We start from the raw sequence: 18,265 nt of genomic DNA on the forward strand, positions 1-18,265 counted from the left end.
ACAAGCCTTACAACTTACCTATGCTTACAAGATAGATAGCGATAGTAACAGAAATTACAGAGAAAACACTTCATCACATCTTTAACTAAGCTTAGTATAGTCACCAACAGACAAGGTAAAGAGCTTGTCAGAAAAACCTAGCTCAAATCTTTCCATAGATATGGGATGACAACCTTAAGGGATTAAGAAAACCAAACTAATATGTTTCAGTTTGTTTGGGACATGTGTCATTTTTAACAAATGTGTATCTGTATGTCATTCAGAAAACAGGACAAAGATTAATAGACAATACTGGCATCCTTCTAGAGACCGAGTAAAAATCCCAAAAAACAACACTAAGAGAGAGGATTTTTGTAAAGAGATGATTTTTACTGTTTCATCTCAGAGAGTATGTTTGGAAGAAGCTATTTCCCCATATCTTGAAGACTATATATCTTTTCATGCCCTTTTATCATATATTTACCAGAAAACACAAGGAATGTGAATTGTCATCTTTGCTGATTTTTATTTGTTGAAAGATGAGCAAAAAAAATAATGCCCGAGTATAAAGCAACTCCAACAACAGACAGTTGGCTAATATCCCCCTTCCTAGCAAGCCCTTCCTCCAGACTTGACCCTCCCTGTGCCATCTGCCCTCAACCTCTTTTTCCTGCACCTGCTGTGCAATCCCCAGCAGCAGGCAGGGCTCAGGCAAGTACAGGCAGCAGCTGCAAGTTTTTTTTCAGCCTCCATCAGCAGCCTAATGCAGATGCAGCAACTGTGAATGACCCAACCTGTGGTGACTTTTTCCACTATTAGTGCAAAAAGTCTTGCTTTATTTTGAAGACAATCAAGAGCAATGGTACACTGTAGACAGCAGTGAGAACTGTGCAGAGAGTACATATTCAGACATTTTGACGGCAAACAACACGAGACAAACAGGAAGGTGGCAGCTTTTTTAGCCCATTTTTTCTTGGCTGCAGAGCAAACACATCAGAATCTCAAACTACCTCACACTTAAGATACATCAAGAGGGACAGAAAAGAGCACTGACTTATCTTTTCCTCAATTCTTTTAAAAGCAGTGCCAGAAAAATGATGCAGCTAATAAACTCTGCAGCCCTAAAGAAAACTTTTGGAAAAGAGACCTCATCTCACCTTTAAAACAGCAGCAGTGATTAATGACCACATCTCTGCATTGGCTTATGGGTGTTTCGGTGTTTCTACAAAGTCAGAAACACAGATAAGTTTAGTGTTTGTTGCTGTTGCTCTGGATGGCTCTCTTCACTCCTCCCAGCAGACAGCATTTAAGTTTACCTCACCATTCAGAAACACATGAAACCAAAAACAAACAAGATAAAAGAGAAGGGAAAGCCCAGGAAGAATAAAGCATACTTTAGGTGTCTATATTAAGACAAAATTACAAATCATTTCACACCTTACAACCACTCCATAGTTCTTTACAAATCAGAGTCGGAGGGAGCCAAGCACACAAGGTCTGAAAAAAAACCAAGACGCTCTCCTGAGAGGTCATTTAGGTAAACTTAGCTGTATGACAAACTGGTGACATTGGTGACAGACTCTGTGAAAGAACAAATTAAGTGTACCCCTGTCCATGGACTTTCATCCTTACTATCAACAAGCCTTCCTTCTCAAAATGAAACCAGCCAGCCACTCAGGACATGGTGAACACCATGAGATTTTATGAGACATCCTTGAATTTCTTTCAAGATTCCAAATAATAAAGCATTTGAAAGATTTGCTTCCACTGCTGCTTCTTTTCACATAGCTCAAACATTCAATGGTCTGCAGGAGTTATACTTCACTGAAAGTATTAGTACATTTATGTATTGTATAAACAAAGAACAGTCCACAGACATAAGAAGTTTAACCTTGATCTCACACAGAAGGACAAAGCTCAGAATCACTGTGGATTGCTACGTTTTACTGCTAATCCCTTGAAACAGCGCTACCTACTTTTCAAGGGATTTCACTTTAAACTGTCTATAAAATGCTGAAAATAAAACTGAACCGCTGACCTTCTGTTCCCCAATGGAAAAATCATATATTCACTTTTTAACTAGAAAGAGGAAGAGATGTTTGTTCAGTTCAAAAACCCATTTATTGCCAAAGTTTTTAAGGGAAAAAAAAAAACCCCAAGAATATATTGTCCATTCCTAGACAACATTCACTCTATAGTCTCAAACAATTTATCATTTGCTTTTTCCAAAAATCACCCCAACAGTCTACCTCATAATGCTAGGGAAATGAGAAAAAAAAATAATTATTGTTATAATAATTTTAAACTTACTAGTTCACAGAGTACTTAGTAACTTAAAGGTCAGTAATTTAAAGGTCCTGTTCAGACTCTGCTCCCATAAACTTTGCAGTTTACTGTCAATTTCAATGCTGAATAAATTCTTAAATTTCTAGATTTTCTTATCAAGTCACCTCGACCAAAATTTTTATCTAATATGAAAGGGTGCATGTAGCAGTGGGGGGGGAGGGCCAGGGAAGATGCTTCTCAATTTAAATCTCAAGGCAAAGTTCCAAAGCTGAAATGGGGTTAATGAACACCTATTTCTCATATCTAGGAGAGTTTCTCAGGCCAAAAGCTACTTTCTAGAAGCAGGGTCTTTGAATAGTACAGGTAAAAATAATCACTGGACATAAGATACCATTCTTGATTCTGCCCTTAAGCATGTAACCAAAGTGGTAGCCTGAAAGATGCAGTGTTAGATTTCATTAAGAGACAGCTAATAGTATTAAATTTATATTCCTGTATAAATCTGTACATCTTCCTGAAAAAGACTGGAACATGAGATAGCTACTCAGAAAGCTATGCTTTTAATTTCCTGATAGGATACGTACCCAGTGAAAGCACAATTTAAATAAAGAAAGAGTCTTGGATCTTTTATGAAATGCGAGTGAATGCTGCAGCTTCACAAGTCTCCTGTCAGTCACACTGACTGCTGTGCTAACCAACAAAGTATAAGCCTGGGCAAGAAATGGCAATCCTAGCCTCCCCTTAAAATCATTTATTCTTTCATCTAACAGCACTTCAGAGTCAATACAGGAATCCTCTCTTACTGCTCCCAAAACACAAACGCAGAGGAAACTCTATCCCTCAAACTTTCCCAAACAAAACAGGTTTAAAAATTAAAAGTTAAATAGACAAGTAAAGAATGCTTTAAATTCAAAACCACATTTTTGATCTGGATAGCTGGTAGTGTTCATTTATTTCAATCAAATTATTTCCTACATATTGTCTTCCAGTTTAAATGAGGACCTCTTCCAAGAAATTGCACTTGTGAGTGCTCTGCTACACAATTACAGCAGCTAGCTATTGCTAATTCCTCAGTTGACGGAAAGGGACACAAAGCCAAGAGAGAAACACCTTTCACAGAAGAGGGAAGAGGATGAAAGAGGATTTTCTAAAACCCCAGGAGTGCTCCAGAGAACACATGCTTCTGTAAGTATGTTAGGAAGATGCTCCTCATTCTGAGCTCTTATGTTGCAGTTCTGGTGCCAGCTGCTCTAAGACAGCTTACACAGACAATCTCAAAAGTTGTTCCACTGCTATTATCCCAACACAATTTTCCACTGCACCAGATCTGCTGCTCAAAAGGATAAGCTTCTCAAAGTAAATTTTCACTGCAGGAATATCTGACTTTTTCCATAGAAACAGTTACCCAAAACCAAAAAATAAGCCATTAGAAAAGTCTACATTTCCAAGAGCAAACATACATTTAAGAGAGACCAACATTGCCTCATGATGCCGGTTTCTCATCCTCCTTTATTCCTACTCTTACCTTCAGTGCTTGAACAAACTGGAATACTTCTAAACAACTTTAACTCTCCTATTATTTTTATCTTCTGTCAAATTTCTTCAAAGCTTGCTTTCCCTGAACAAAACCTCCCTGCAATAACTTGGTTCAAAATTAAACATTTGGTTTTGGCTGCTACATCACATTCCCTTTCATCCAAAAGTGTTATATACTCTTGCACTGATGAGACATTCTACCCTCACATTCAGACACATTTTCTTCCTTATTCCTGCCAGATAACAATAAAATGCATCAACAAAAATGAAAGAGAAATAATAGCAGCCAAATAATTTCCAAGCATGGAGAGAGATTGTGAGGATTAACATCTGTACAAGAACAAAGATTTAATAAAGGGAAGAACAGGTTCAAAACCACAGGTCTGAAATGTGGAACTTTAACCACAGAGTTCCTGTTCCTTCTAGATTAATATGAATTTAAAAAAAATTATACTGCTACTGATTTGCAATAAAAATAACTGTGCCATTGCTGTCACACACCAGTTCAACTGGAAGCCATACAAAATACTAAGGTACTACAAGACGCTGTCAAGTACTAAACATTACTTGTAGTCAATATCCAAGAGCAACGCACCACCACCCTGTTAAAAGTAATGTTACAACAGAAGTAGACAATTTCTTCATTATCTAACTCAGACATTACTCAAACAAGACAACAGTGTTACCAAATCTGGACCAAGCCTCAATGAAAGGAATTCTGAAGAAATTGATACACAAATACTGGGTGGGAGCTGTAGAGCAGTGTATTAAAGGAGTAGCAAGTTACAAACTCATGACTAAACAGAAATAAGAGCCAGTATATAAAAATTAACAAATCATCTCAAGGTAACAGATAATAAAATAGAATATAAAGAAAATAGAGAAAAAAGAGAATCGGGACAACAAGGATGATATATTTATCCCCTCCTTCCCTGGACCTCAGGGAGAACTTATAAAGAGACATCCCTTTTCCTTTCCTCTACCACAGAATCCCTGACTGTGTCAAGTGACTCATACCAAGCATTTTTATTTTATTTATTCTTTAGCTTCTTGCAAATTAAATTCTGAGGAACAGGTCTGAATTGTTATTTGATGCCTTGCTCCTGCTCCTCCAGTGTGTAATAAATACATTTAGGTTCAAAAAACTCCACCCTGAAACCAAGCTATAGTCTGTAAAGCTAAGTAGCACTGTGTCATTTCATCAAACTGCCCTCGGTTTTGATTCTCTTATTTTCAAGAATTTTGCAGGATTAGTTAGGGTACTGACTCAGGATGTGGAAATGCCAGAATACCCAGCTACCATCTACAGGCCAGAATCTTTAGGTGACCAGTGACCTACTTTGTGCTGTCATTTTTCTCCCCTTCTCCTAACCCACAGGCAGGAAGCAGGTCACAACAATCAGCAGGCTTCTGATCTCTCTGCCACCACTTTTTTTTCCTGAAGATTACAAAGCACCAGCTGCTCTTTACACAATGGACATAAACTCAGCACAGAAATGGGACACCCCAATGTTGGCCACATAACAATGTGTGAGCAGTCACGTGGAAGAAGACTTACAGCTCAAGACTTCCTAAAGTTTCAGTAATTTACAGCAGTCAGAAAGTATGTTACAGCAACCATGCATCTAAAGAGTGCCTGAAGTGCAAGTCAGCAACTGAGAATGCTACCTTCCGTCATCCCTTTGACAATAAACTCAAATTCTACAGAGCACAATTGTCAAAGCCTTGCTTATGAGCTAGTTTCAAAATCAATTTTATAAATATACATATACACACAAGTTTTGTAGTTCTAGTCCAAACATTCAAGGGAACTCAGGGATGTCAACACCCTTTCATTTTGAGATAAATGTTTCACATTACCATGCATCCAGAACTTTACCATCATAAATCAACCCTCTCTCCAGCAATAAAGGAACAGACCTTTCCAGATCCCATGCAAATCCAGGGCTGGCAGAAAATACCATTCAGTAATCTTGAGGGAGAACTAAGCAAGGAAAACTAATACTCCAACAGTTTAATCTTGAAAAAAAAATTCAGAGATCAAACATAAAGAGAAGTCTAACCCTCACTCAACAGCATATTTGGGGCTGGTATGTGATAACCTGAGAACTAATGGTATGAGACAACTGAGCTTATCAAGGAATGTGCTAAGAGCTGCGGATTTTGGTGGAAGATAGAGAATTCAAAATCAGTCTCTTGGGAAAATTTGGATCTCCCAACTACCTGCTGCTTCAGGGAAATAATCTCTCTGACATCATCTGCTGTATCTGCTTCCATAAAGCAGATTTCTAGACCACATACAAGAACACATCTGTTAAAACGATAATATTGAATGTTAATAAAAAAAAAATAAAAAAATCAGGCCACTGGTAAATTTTAAGTATTAGTAGGAAGAGGTGGAACAAGCAGTCACAAAAGAAAAGGTGTGCTATAAAATTTCAAGGACCTAAACCAGTGACCAAAAAAAACAGTCTGAGTGGCAACAACAGTACCTGGAAGGATTACACATAGAATTGCTGAATCAAGAATAAGGAGAAGGATGATTTAAAGGAAAGGTGGGGGGATAAAAGAGAGAATGGAGCAGGTAGAAAATAGGCTATACCAAGGCTATATTGCAGGGAACAACTAAGAACAGCTGACACAAACAACAGCCTACAAAATAAGGAGGGATGAGAGCTGCAGGCCATCCCTGCAACATCCTTCACACCCTGAAACAAAAGGACATGAAGAGACATGCTCTCAAACTTAAAATCAGGGAAAGAAAAATAAACTGTAAAAGGTTTGCATCTATATGCATGGTATTCTATGCTTTGTGTTGCTACTGGCTTAAAAATTAAACAACAGGACAAGCTCATTTTCTCAGTCCTCTCTGCTTAGTACAATTGGAGCTTTGTTACTACAATGCAAACAGTAATTGTAATCCAAGATTAATTAACCAAGTCATTAGAAAAAGAATTCCACAAGAAATATACCACACTAACTTTTAAACATTCTTTGCTTCTGTGAAGTTCACCTATTTCAACATCTAGATAACACACCAAGCCATTTGGCTCAGAAAAACTGACATGCTGGATGACAAGACAAAGTCTACACTGGCTATCATACGCCAAAACTATTTCCATCATGAAAAAAATGTGGTCAGTTATATTTTTACTGAAATTAATTTTCCTGCATAGATGAAAGCTATAAAGTGTTCTCTGATAAGGAAACCATATAGACTGCAGTTAAAGCACACTGCACAGGAAATTTGTGGGCTGTAACAGGTGCCGCTGATACGTTCAAATATGAGTTGCACCTGAAACTATCAAAACTGGAAAAAATTGGACAACTTATTCTTAACTTTCATATTATAAGTAAATTAAAACTTGCCTATAGTTCAAGCAAAGAACTACAATTACTACAAAGAGAAATAGAAAAAAATGCAGTAAAGAAAAACCTAAAAAAAGAAATACTAAAAAAACATAATTCAGGGAAGACTATTTTATTCAGGGTGTTACCTGTGGTGATGGAAGTGTAAGAGTGGGCTGAAAGTGCTCTTCCCCACTGTCCTCAATTATAAGTTAGAAAGTATTATGCCACTAGCATAACGTAACAGGCAGTGTTCTATAAATTCATTTCTTATACCAAATGTCTGTAAATATACTTAAGTAACACTGAAGTTGCATTCAAAGTCTTACAATCACTTCAGGCACCTGAGGTAATTGGTGTAATTACAGAAATATTTTTTTAAGGGAAAGGAATCCAGACATCCACTCAGCACATACTTTTCATTCTCTTCATAACTGTCAGCATCAAATTTTCCCACAACTAACCCATATGAAACACTGAGAATAGGCATCATTTTCCTTGGGTTAAAAAATATCCAAAATCAACAACTACAAACATGCTGAATCACAGAAAAATACCAAGAAATATTCTGATTCAGCATCACTAACAGTTGCACCAAGCTGAAATGTCTATGGTTCTTTTTACTCTTGAATAGAGAAGGAGGATCAGACTGTCAGATGCTCTGTGCAAGTCCCCAATCTCAAATCGTGATGAGCACATCACTATCATGGTTGCTCTGAGAATCTTTACAGACAAGGATTTCTGTTCTATGCTGTGGTACTGTAGCCTTTGACAAATCCACTTTGTATGAAAACATTGATAAATTTGCTTATATGGGTTTGCTTCTGATCTCATCAAAATCTCCCTCCCATGTACAGAGGTAACCCTAAAGAACCAATCATTCCATACAAGTGTATCAAGTCTCAAAAAATCACAGAACATTTCCCAGAAGATTTTAATCTAAAATAAAAAATGTTCAATGTACATATCAATATTGCAACAACTCTTCAAAATATTTTATTGTGAAAATATGAAATCTTGGTTTTGATTCAATTATTGCAAGTGAATGAAGGACAAGTTCAAAAGTACAGAATACCACTACATAAAATATGATGTTAGAGGAGATGGAGAGGAGAGCAAACAACTGAAAAAAGCCAGCATGCTCAGCTACATAAAAGACCTGGAAGACCTTGATAACCACAAAAAATCCTGTAAGGATACATGATTGCCTGCAGTTCCTGAAGTTTAAGGACTTTGAGTGCAATTTCTGAAAATTTACTTTGTTGCCAATTTCATTTCCTTTTCAAAGGGCAAAAGGTTTACTACGCTCTGGTTCAACAAAGCTTTACAAATGTAGGCTTTACTGAACCTACACCTACGCAATCATTTCCTTTTGGGAACAGCATTAGAATGCTCCAGGTTTTGCAGATTCACGTATTTACCAAGCTAAATACAGTCCATCAGAAACAAGCACAGAAAGTATGGAAAACAGTTACAGTTAGATTCAATTTTGTTACTGAAATTGAGCGTGGTCTACTTGTACACAGCAAATATCCTGGGTACTCAGCCTTCAATAAAAAAGGGGAAAAAAACCAAACCAGATACAAAAGGAGAGACACTCCTTACACTCCCCACCAACTGACATGTCCAGGTAGTTCTTTCTCACCTCCTTTCAGTTAGCTGTTATCTATTTACTGCCTCTTAGTAAAATACATAAAACCTTCACCTGATGTATAAAGAGCACCACTTTGGACATGTCTGGTTACCTTCCACATTTATTGCTTTAAAGAGCAAAAAACATTACTCAGTAAGCCATATATCACAGATACCTATTTCTTTTAAGTGAGTAGTGGACTATTTTTAAAATTACTTTCACTGAACATTTAACTTAAAACTATTATACTAAAGGACAAGAAAGAGATTCCAAAGATAAAACTCTAATGTGTCTTATACTACAAATTTGAAATAAATACATAATTCAGCCCACAGTCAATAATTAACCAATCAACCAACTTAATTTTGAGAAGAAATTATTTCAGAAAAATAATTTTAGAATTATTAAGTCAACAGCTTGATTAATCATTTGCTTAGGATTGTGCATTCATTTTGTTTTCACATTAACAGCTCTTTCAAGAATATTTTGATTTTGCTACCTATACATCACAGAAAAAGTATTAAAGAAAACTTACTGCAATTTCTACTCCATAAAACTAGTACAAAAGCTTTCTCACTATTAGTCTTTAAACACCTAAGTGTTCAAGGTTACACTGATCTACTAGAACGGCCAGGGTTATTAATTTTTTTCAGTACATTTAAAGACATGTCAGATAACTTGAAAATATAGTGCAGGAGCCCACTATCTCAGTATTAGTTCAGAATTTCCTTTTCAGTTTAAAGGAAAATCAATAATTTGCAAAAACACATGGAGACATTATAGTTAAGACTGGATTGCATTTTTAATTGTAACTGGTTCAACTTCACTTTATTGAATAAATAAATCTAATTTCAACATCTCATAACGCTTAATTGGACAGGTATTTAACAGAACTCACAGCAAATATCAAGGCACACAATGATCTGAAGGTACCAAAAAATCAATAACTGGACTTCATAACTTCCCACTGAAGAAGATAACATTACTTTTATTTTATAAACAGAATTTGAGTAAAAAGTAACAAATCCACCTGGTAAAGTACTGAATAAAGCCAAGATTCCATGCTGCAGCTACTATAATGCTGAATGTTTATTCAGTGTTCTGCCATTTTGCTTTTATTTTTTGGTACAGTTGAAATGAGGTGTCACTTATTAAATGTTTCTGTTAGTAAATGCCTACTAAGCCACACAGATCAGCTACAGCTACTAGAAACTGACAACAGGGTACACATATTAAAAGAAAGAAGTTAGCCAAACTACCACAAAGACTTCTACAGCAACATCAGCTTCATTAGATTATTTCAGGTCTTCAGAGTCAGCCTAAGAATATATTCTTTATACACTGAATGCAATTCTCTTCTGCTTGCAGAGGAAACACAAAAACGTTCTTTCCACCCAATACTTTCAATACTCAACACTTTCAAAGTTGTTACTTAGGTTTTAGAATTCAACCAAAGAATAGTATGAAGCCTGCCCCACCATTGTTTATGAATGACTGCTTCTCCATACTTCCCACACCATCGTGTTGTGCTTTCAGGCAGCACCTTCAGGGGAAAACATCCCAAGTCGATGCAGTGGGTAGCATGAGACAGGAGCCATAAAATAGTGGAAGCAATATCTAGCTCTTAATTCATAGTCTGAGCCTATCATTTTTTCTTGGGGTTTTTTTTACTGAAAGTCAGAGAACTTATTTTCCCCAGAACACTGACAGAAAAAGACATGCTATTTTATCATTCATCCAGCAGTTAAAAAAAGAAATTCAAAAAATCACAATGATACTGCTATTACATAAAAGCCAAAACCAAGCAATATATCCAGTTCACTTGTTATCTTAAGTTACAAAAATAGCCACTGAACTTGAACCACTCACCTTTGACACACTGTTAAAAGGATCCAGGCAGTGAAAGGCAGGACTCTCCAACACAGTTATATACACCACCACCTGAAACAACAAACATATTTTAGTTCAAACACTAAACTTAGAACACTTCTAAATAGGTAATTTAGCTTTCAGGCTGTCAAAATCTCCTAAGAAATGATGAAGAGGAGACAGAATGGCTTGAACTTGATCCACCTGTTTAGCATAAACAGACTCCCATCTTCATATTTAACTTATCTCAATGAATACAAAGTGATTTTAACCCCAAACAATCTGAACCACATACAACTTAAGCCTTCATAATATAGAGAAAAATCAATCAAGAAATGGAATTAAAAATTCAGCCTAGTTTTAGAAATATTATATTTTATAAAGCACCATTATTTACTGTTTCCTTCACTCTTGTATTAGTCAGTTTAACTTGACTGTACTTTCTAAGGAAAAGAAAATGCCTCTATGCATGGAAAAGAGGTACAGCAACAAAAGCATAGCCAGGAGTTTTGCGGGGCAGCAAAGTATTTCCATTCAGAAGACACTCAGACACATACATATGTGTAATTCAGATGGATTACTACCACATGTGACTTAGAGCCTTCTGGCACAAGAGCTGGTGACCCAGCGAGAGAGCTCTGACAGCAGTGGTGAAGCTTGTTAAGGGATCAGAGAACCACACTCAGGGAAATTCTGTCTGGATATAAAGAAGGTACAAGGGTGGCTAAGCACAGCCACATACCCTCTGTGAAGTGATGGGCCTTCTTCCTGGGAGAGTCTCAAATTCTACTTACACATGGCCCTAGGTGCAGCCTCAGCCCTGGTAACAATGTGAATGGCTTGTCCAGAGGTCCCTCCTGGCCTCCATTGTTCTGTTAAGTATTTCTAGCCACAGAAGTAACTGTTCAGAACACAGGTCAGAGTATATTTAAACACTTGTTTCTGTTTTTTAATGACCTTCTAACTGCACAGGATGTCTGACAAATTCAGACAGTGTAAACCCATACAAGATCCAACTCAAAAATAAGAAAAAAATTCTCAGCAACTTCTTGTGCTGCAGCAAGGACGATGTGTTAAAACTCCTACACAACCCCAGGCCACTCACGCACAAATGTTTCTGTTCAAAATCTTTTCTGAGCAGATTCCAAACAGTTGTGACTCTACAAAAGCATCCTAGGAAGAAATTAACTTCAAAGGTGCAAGTCACCCAGTGACCCCACGATAGAAGTGAGGGGAGAATAAAAAGTATTGACAAAGGTAAATACCTTACACAAATGTTTCAAAGTGAGATTTACTCTCCCATTCATTAATAGGTGGAGTAACTAAAGTCACAGTTTGACAAACATTTAAACCTAAACATATTGTTAGGGGGTAAAGAACAGGAGACTCCCTGACCCTCAGCTCCTGGAAGCTCACCCTTTGCTCCCCAGCAGCTGCAAGGGGAGATAAACTGTTGCCAACCCTCCTGAAAAACACACAAGATTAAAAAATAAATGAATAATGGAGGATAGAAAATTATGATGAATTGTTATTCCACCAGAAGAACCTCCTGATCCAGTTCACCACCTGAATGAAGATTTGCCTGTGACAGCAGAAAGCAGACAGGACTGGAGGATGACCAATCCCTTCTCCTCTGCCAGGTTGTGGCTGGAATAGCTGCTGCCCCACCTGGGTTTCCAGTGTCCTGAACTCAGACCACAGGCAACACCACTTTGGTATACCAATTTTTCTAACCAATTACAGACCTTAACTGTGTTCCCACTGAAAACTGCTCTATTGAAATTGTAGGACAGATATCAAGTAAATGGGAGAGATACTTTAATAAATGAAGCAACATTAAAACCCTGAGGCAGAGCAGATCTATTTTCCTGCTGACTGACTGTTTTGCAGTATGTGTTTTTCTCCTGTCAATAATACAAGGACATTTTTAATATTAAGAGGCAAAAATGGGAAAATAAAAATCTCATATTTTTGGTACAAGATCTTCTGAACAGTACTATCTCCCCTTGTCCTACCTCACAAATCATCTACTGCTCATTACCATCTATCACTGAAGTGCTGTACCAAGTCTCTGATTTTGTTACAGTATTTTTGTTCTGTTCCTTAAAGAAAAACACAATATCCTCTCTCAATTATTGCTTCCACCTTCAGAAAAGCACACTTGCAAATAGAACATGTGTTTGAAAGTGAACTGAAAACAGCACTGTTCATCATCAATACCTGAAAAATTAGCCCTGTATTTATAAGTCAGAGAAGAAGTACAGCTGGGAAAAGAGTCCAAATTTCATCTCAACACATAAGAAAAGAATGAGTCATGTGTTTATCTCAACATAACAATGCTAACTTCCTTCTGTAGAGCAAGAATGGTTTTATTTTGGCAGCTCAATTAAAACACATTGAAAGTAGTTTGGAATGTTAATGGTGATAGTGCAAATAGTCAGAGGAAGAAGATGCACAAAAAACCATCATTCCTAACAACACTTAGACTGAAATAAAACTCTGTTAATCTAACAGACACACAAACACAAGCTGCAGACTGGTCTCTATCCTCCTTGGGTTCAATCCTGTTACATTGTAACCCCATTTTCTATTTTTCTCACCATAAAAATCTTCACTTGGCTTTGGAAGAGCCAGAGGAAGTTTTCTACGAGTCACACTAACAGTCACTTCCCCAGAGGAGTAGCCAATTTCCATAACACACCCACACAGTCCAAAGCTTTGCCCAAAACACTGTGATTTGCCAAGTGACACAGACTTAGGATGGAAACCCAGACCTCAAATATTTCACTTATATTTAAAACGTTCCTTAAAATGTTCCTTTAAAATGTGTTCCTTGAAACAATCTTCAGTTACAGAAGTTTAGGACCTTTCTTCTCAAGGGTCAAACAACTACAACAGTGGTTAGGGTTTGGGCCTACCTGCCCCTAGGCAAAGTTTACACCATACATGGAGTTTTCTAGTTCTCCTGCTGTGTCCTACCAGCCAGGACTAGAAAGAAACATCTGATAGCACCAACATTCTGGGGAATGAATTGTTAAATTTTGAGAGTACAGAATTATTTCCAGCCACCTTCAAAAGCCTTGCAACACACAGGACTTAGTGTTCATGCAAAAGTCAACCTGGCGCAACACTGGAAAACTTGGGAAATCAAGTCAACAACTTTTTTCGGGAGTCAGCAAAGCCAATGGAGGCACAGAGGTGGGCAGTCTTCTCCCATGGTATCCCAGTGCCCATCACTTCTTTAGCATGATTTCCATCTGCCACACCTCACTCAATGCATCTGCTACTGGAGTAATGTCAGCCCTGCCGCATGTAAAATGCCACAGCTCCTTACCACTCATGAGTCTCTTCATACCCTACACTTCCCTTGAGGTCCAGAGCAGAGGAACAGAAGACTATGACAAGGAGAAGGAATGGCAGAGTATAGGAATTGGATGAACATGGGATTACAAACACACAAAGCAAAAAGACAAATTTATCAATCTTCAATAGTAACTTTAGACACTCATTTGCCTTCTAAATCAAGGTCTTCCAAACACAAGGACTATAAAAGCTCCACAATAAAAAGCCCCTGTCAATAGTCAGAAATAAAAGTTTGAACCTGATGCTTGCAAACAAGCACCAGAAGGTAAATATCAGTAACATCTAATGTAATAAAACCTTATTACAAAGGTTACTACCTCACAGAATAAATTAGTGGTCTTGTAATGATTACATTACAAGTAACATCCACAGTTATTAACCACCTCTTCTTTCACTAATAGCTCTAATGTGCCCCGTTTTCTTTATCTCTATGGCAAAAATCCAGATTCAGCCTCACAGCAATGATTTCGATGACAATTCTCTCAGGCTCTCTTCCCAACACCCAACCACCTCCTATTTAAATTCTGACATGAAATAGCTAAAATAATCTCTTTGATACTTAATATGCTAATATACAAAAATGATCTGACCATAAACCTGTACTGCACAGAGTGGAAATTTTAACTCCAATTGACGTATTACTGGTGACCTTCTGGAGAACAAATGAAAAGCATCACATTAATACAAATTCTCCTGTGGAGAAGATCAAGTTGGCAATCTGCCAGTTCATTACACCATCTAGTTTCACTCCAGCATTAAATATTGCCTTCCTTTGTAATTGACTGAAATACACTGGAGCAATTGCAGGTAACCACTTTGGGCTATTAAAGTATTCCATTAAGACTTCTCCATTAGGCAGATATTTCAAAAGAAGTTACATTAAAATAGGCTATGTTCAAAATATTTTAACTATGCAGACAATTGGGCAAGCACAATCCAGTTCCATGGAGCAGCAGACAGATCAGCCTAAGCACTCAAAAGCCCAATGCCTGAATTTGCTTAAAGGGAAAAGAAACCCAACAAATTTTTTAATACTCTAGCATATGCTGTGTATTTTACATCTCCTAGTCATATATATTGTCTAAAACTCACTTAATATTACCTTCTTCTACTAAGAAAATAGTTATGTTAAAATAGTAATACACTTTCATAGTCAGTAGGAAACATGGGGAGAAAAGAAAAAGCAGATTTATATCATATTTAAGGTTTCAAAAAGGCAGCAAATTACAACACTGCATTACAACGTGTATAACATTTTAAAAACAAACAAAAGAGTTAAAATCCTTTCATACTACATAGTCAATACAACTAAGCTTTTCTTCTCTTAAGACTATGGCTCCCTAACAGCAAGGAAGCAAGTGAAATGAGGCACAAGAATAGGCTCACTGCCTTGGATGCAGAAAAGACTGTGATATACTTAAATCACTGGGAAAGATTTGAGCTTGTATGCCAGCTATAAAAACGGGACTAGCCCTTGAAGCAAAGAGAAATTTCTGCATTTAAATGGGCTTTTTTAAGTAGTCCAGGTTTGGAGCCATCGCCAGAGGCTGTACAGGTTGCCCTAAGAATTCATGTCTCTACTGAACAGCACACAGGCAGGAGGAGGTTGTGCTTCCCTGTGCTCCTGTCTGGATGCAAGAGCTGTCGTGCACCTCTGGCCGTGCTGTCTGTATCAAAGAGGAAGCAGTTAGACACGTATCATTGGTCCTTCAAAAACTTTTTTTTTTTTAAAATAGGCATATACTTGGGGGGGAATAGGAAGAGAAAGGCAGCTAGAGAAAACATGCATAGCTCACACTTTAATCACACACAAATAAAGAATCTATGCTGACTTGTATTCTCATTTAACCCCTGCAGTCAAATGTGTATTCTCTGTACTGGAATACATACTGTATGTTTTCAAGAAAAAGAATATTTTTTACAAATATTTGCACAACCACCTGATGATCTACTCATGACACACAAATAGTTGACTGTTCAAAAAATATCACTATTTAAAATAAATATTGCCTTTCAAAATCTAACTGCCATTGCAAGCTTCCTATTTATTGCATGTATATCCTCCAATCACCTGCATGACTAGCATCTTTTTAAACTGGAAAGAAATAACGAGGGTTACATCTGTTAGTGCATGTATCTGCTGAGATTTCTACAACATGTATTGTACAAATTTACATTATTTTAAGAGAAATCACATGCTTTTTATATTCCCTAGCTCTCCCCCAGAAGTCTGAGCTATTAAAAAAACCAAATACTGATAACAAATTACTATCTAAACTCATTGTAATATGCAATTTTTACAATTCCAGGATTAAGCAGGATTTTCTATCTTGATGCTTGCTGATATTGATCTAATTTATATTTGATTATGCTGAGCTGCAAACGTCTTTGGCAGCCCCTGCACGAGAAAATGGAAAAAAAAAAAGTAACCGTAAAGCACAATGGAAAAATCATGAATGGGTGGCCAGAAAGCTTCCCCAACAGGAAGGCTATGAACTCTTTGAGAAGACAAATATTGCAGTCTCAGAACCAAATAATCCCCATGACCAAAACTCCATACATTTGTTGTTCAGACTAAAAATAAAGCACCAAAACAAGTGCAGGTTGTGACCAGTCACTCTGCAAACTGAAGGAAGCTCACAACAAAGATGCTGTGCCACCATCATAGCTCATCATAGGTTTTTTTAGCATTCTTATTCAAGAGCTATCAGTGAAAAGTGAATTATATAAATTCCATGTTGTATCAATCCCCTATTTTTCCTTTTTTATCTGCAATAAGAAAACAGAGCTCACAACCTTTCTTATTTTATTTCTTTAAGAGTTTACAAGCTGGATTTGTAAGGGTACAGATACATATCCTAAAGATCACATAGGAGAAGCAACGAAGGTCTTAATTCATGCTTAGGACTGCTCTAATCACTTCAAGAACCCTTACAAATGTATGTGGAAAGACCTGCATTGCCAATTATAATGGCAAACAGATAAGCAGAAACTGAACTATACGTACCAAGGCTGTTCTTAAACTTTGTCTCACAGTGTCTCTAAGGAAAGGAAAGAATTAGACTTCAGCCCAGGTAACACTTCACCAAGTGAGCTTCTCAGGCCATGGTTTGAGCACAAGAATTACTTTGGTTTCCTTAAAAGGATGCTTTATTATTCAAATTACGGATGCCATTATTAGAAACATCTTAGAATCTATAATTAGTAACTTTCATAAACTAGTGCTTTGTACTTTGTACATACATTTTAAAAATTGGTTCCACTTGAGCTTCAGCCTTTTTCTAATCAATAATTCAATGCTTCGTAAAAACTGTACGACAACAGACTTTTCCATTAAATATAGAATCAGCTCAGAATCTTTGAGGATGACCTCAGTGGTTAGCAATTTACTAAGCAAGCAGTTCCTTCACAAATCTGTTTTTCCTATTGCATCTTCATGTAAAACATTTTAAAGGCGAAGATGTATATAACCCACTGAATTATACCAGTTCTTCCAAACCTCTCTACTAGAGTCAGAGCTTGTGGATTTCAGGACTGTGAAAGATGACTACAAACAGCATGTTAATATAATCTTTACTGTAATCTAGTAATCTGCACATGTAGATTACTGAAAATTAACACCTCCACTGGAAAAAGGTTCACAGATGTCTTCTGGAGAATTGAAAACGGCATATTCCAAAAAATTAGCTACCACAGAAGAGTGTAACATTAACTTGGTATCAGAGAAACACTAGGTAGAGACAACTGGTTACCACTCATGGCTAAAATGATTAACATTTAAAATAAGCAAATAAATCTCACAGTTACAGTTTTGATTTGCTTTGGGGTGAGATGTAACAGAAAACGGACTGTACCAGGGGCTACAGAGAGTCAAGTAAGGCAGACTTAGCCTTCTGGCAATTCAAAGTTAAAGGCTGACTGAAATCCTTATTAGAGTTTGTATTCTGGTAAATTATTCACTCTCAGTCTGAAGAAAATTTTTCCTATGTGTACATTCAACACAGCACTGTCTGAATTTAAAATAATATTGCCACTACTGTCTTGGTGCTAAAATATATGGCCATGGTCATTTTTAGAGGCATAGTTCAAGGTCAGTGTTTGTGTCTGAAGCCACCATGAAGATACAGAAAATTAGAGGAAATGCACAGACCATATTGTAACTGATGTCTTCAAGGAAAACACTGTCAGAAACTTCTTGATAACTCAAACTACAAGGTGGCAAGTGGATAATTTACACTGAACAAGGCCTGG

The 18,265-nt window shown here is 37.1% G+C and overlaps 1 protein-coding gene across 5 annotated transcripts in view; it reads right to left on the minus strand.

The window, feature by feature from the left end:
* The window catches only part of NCK2 (NCK adaptor protein 2), a 120,436-nt gene that overhangs the window by 77,817 nt on the left and 24,354 nt on the right, over positions 1-18,265 (minus strand). For all 5 annotated transcript variants that reach the window (XR_015284286.1, XM_086880333.1, XM_086880330.1 and 2 more), the window contains exon 2: positions 10,652-10,723. The gene's annotated coding sequence lies outside the window, so the exon portion shown is untranslated. The remainder of the gene's footprint in view (positions 1-10,651; positions 10,724-18,265) is intronic.

This window comes from Cyanistes caeruleus, chromosome 3 (genome assembly GCF_971803275.1).
Source record: "Cyanistes caeruleus chromosome 3, bCyaCae1.hap1.1, whole genome shotgun sequence".
Lineage (NCBI taxonomy): Eukaryota > Metazoa > Chordata > Aves > Passeriformes > Paridae > Cyanistes > Cyanistes caeruleus.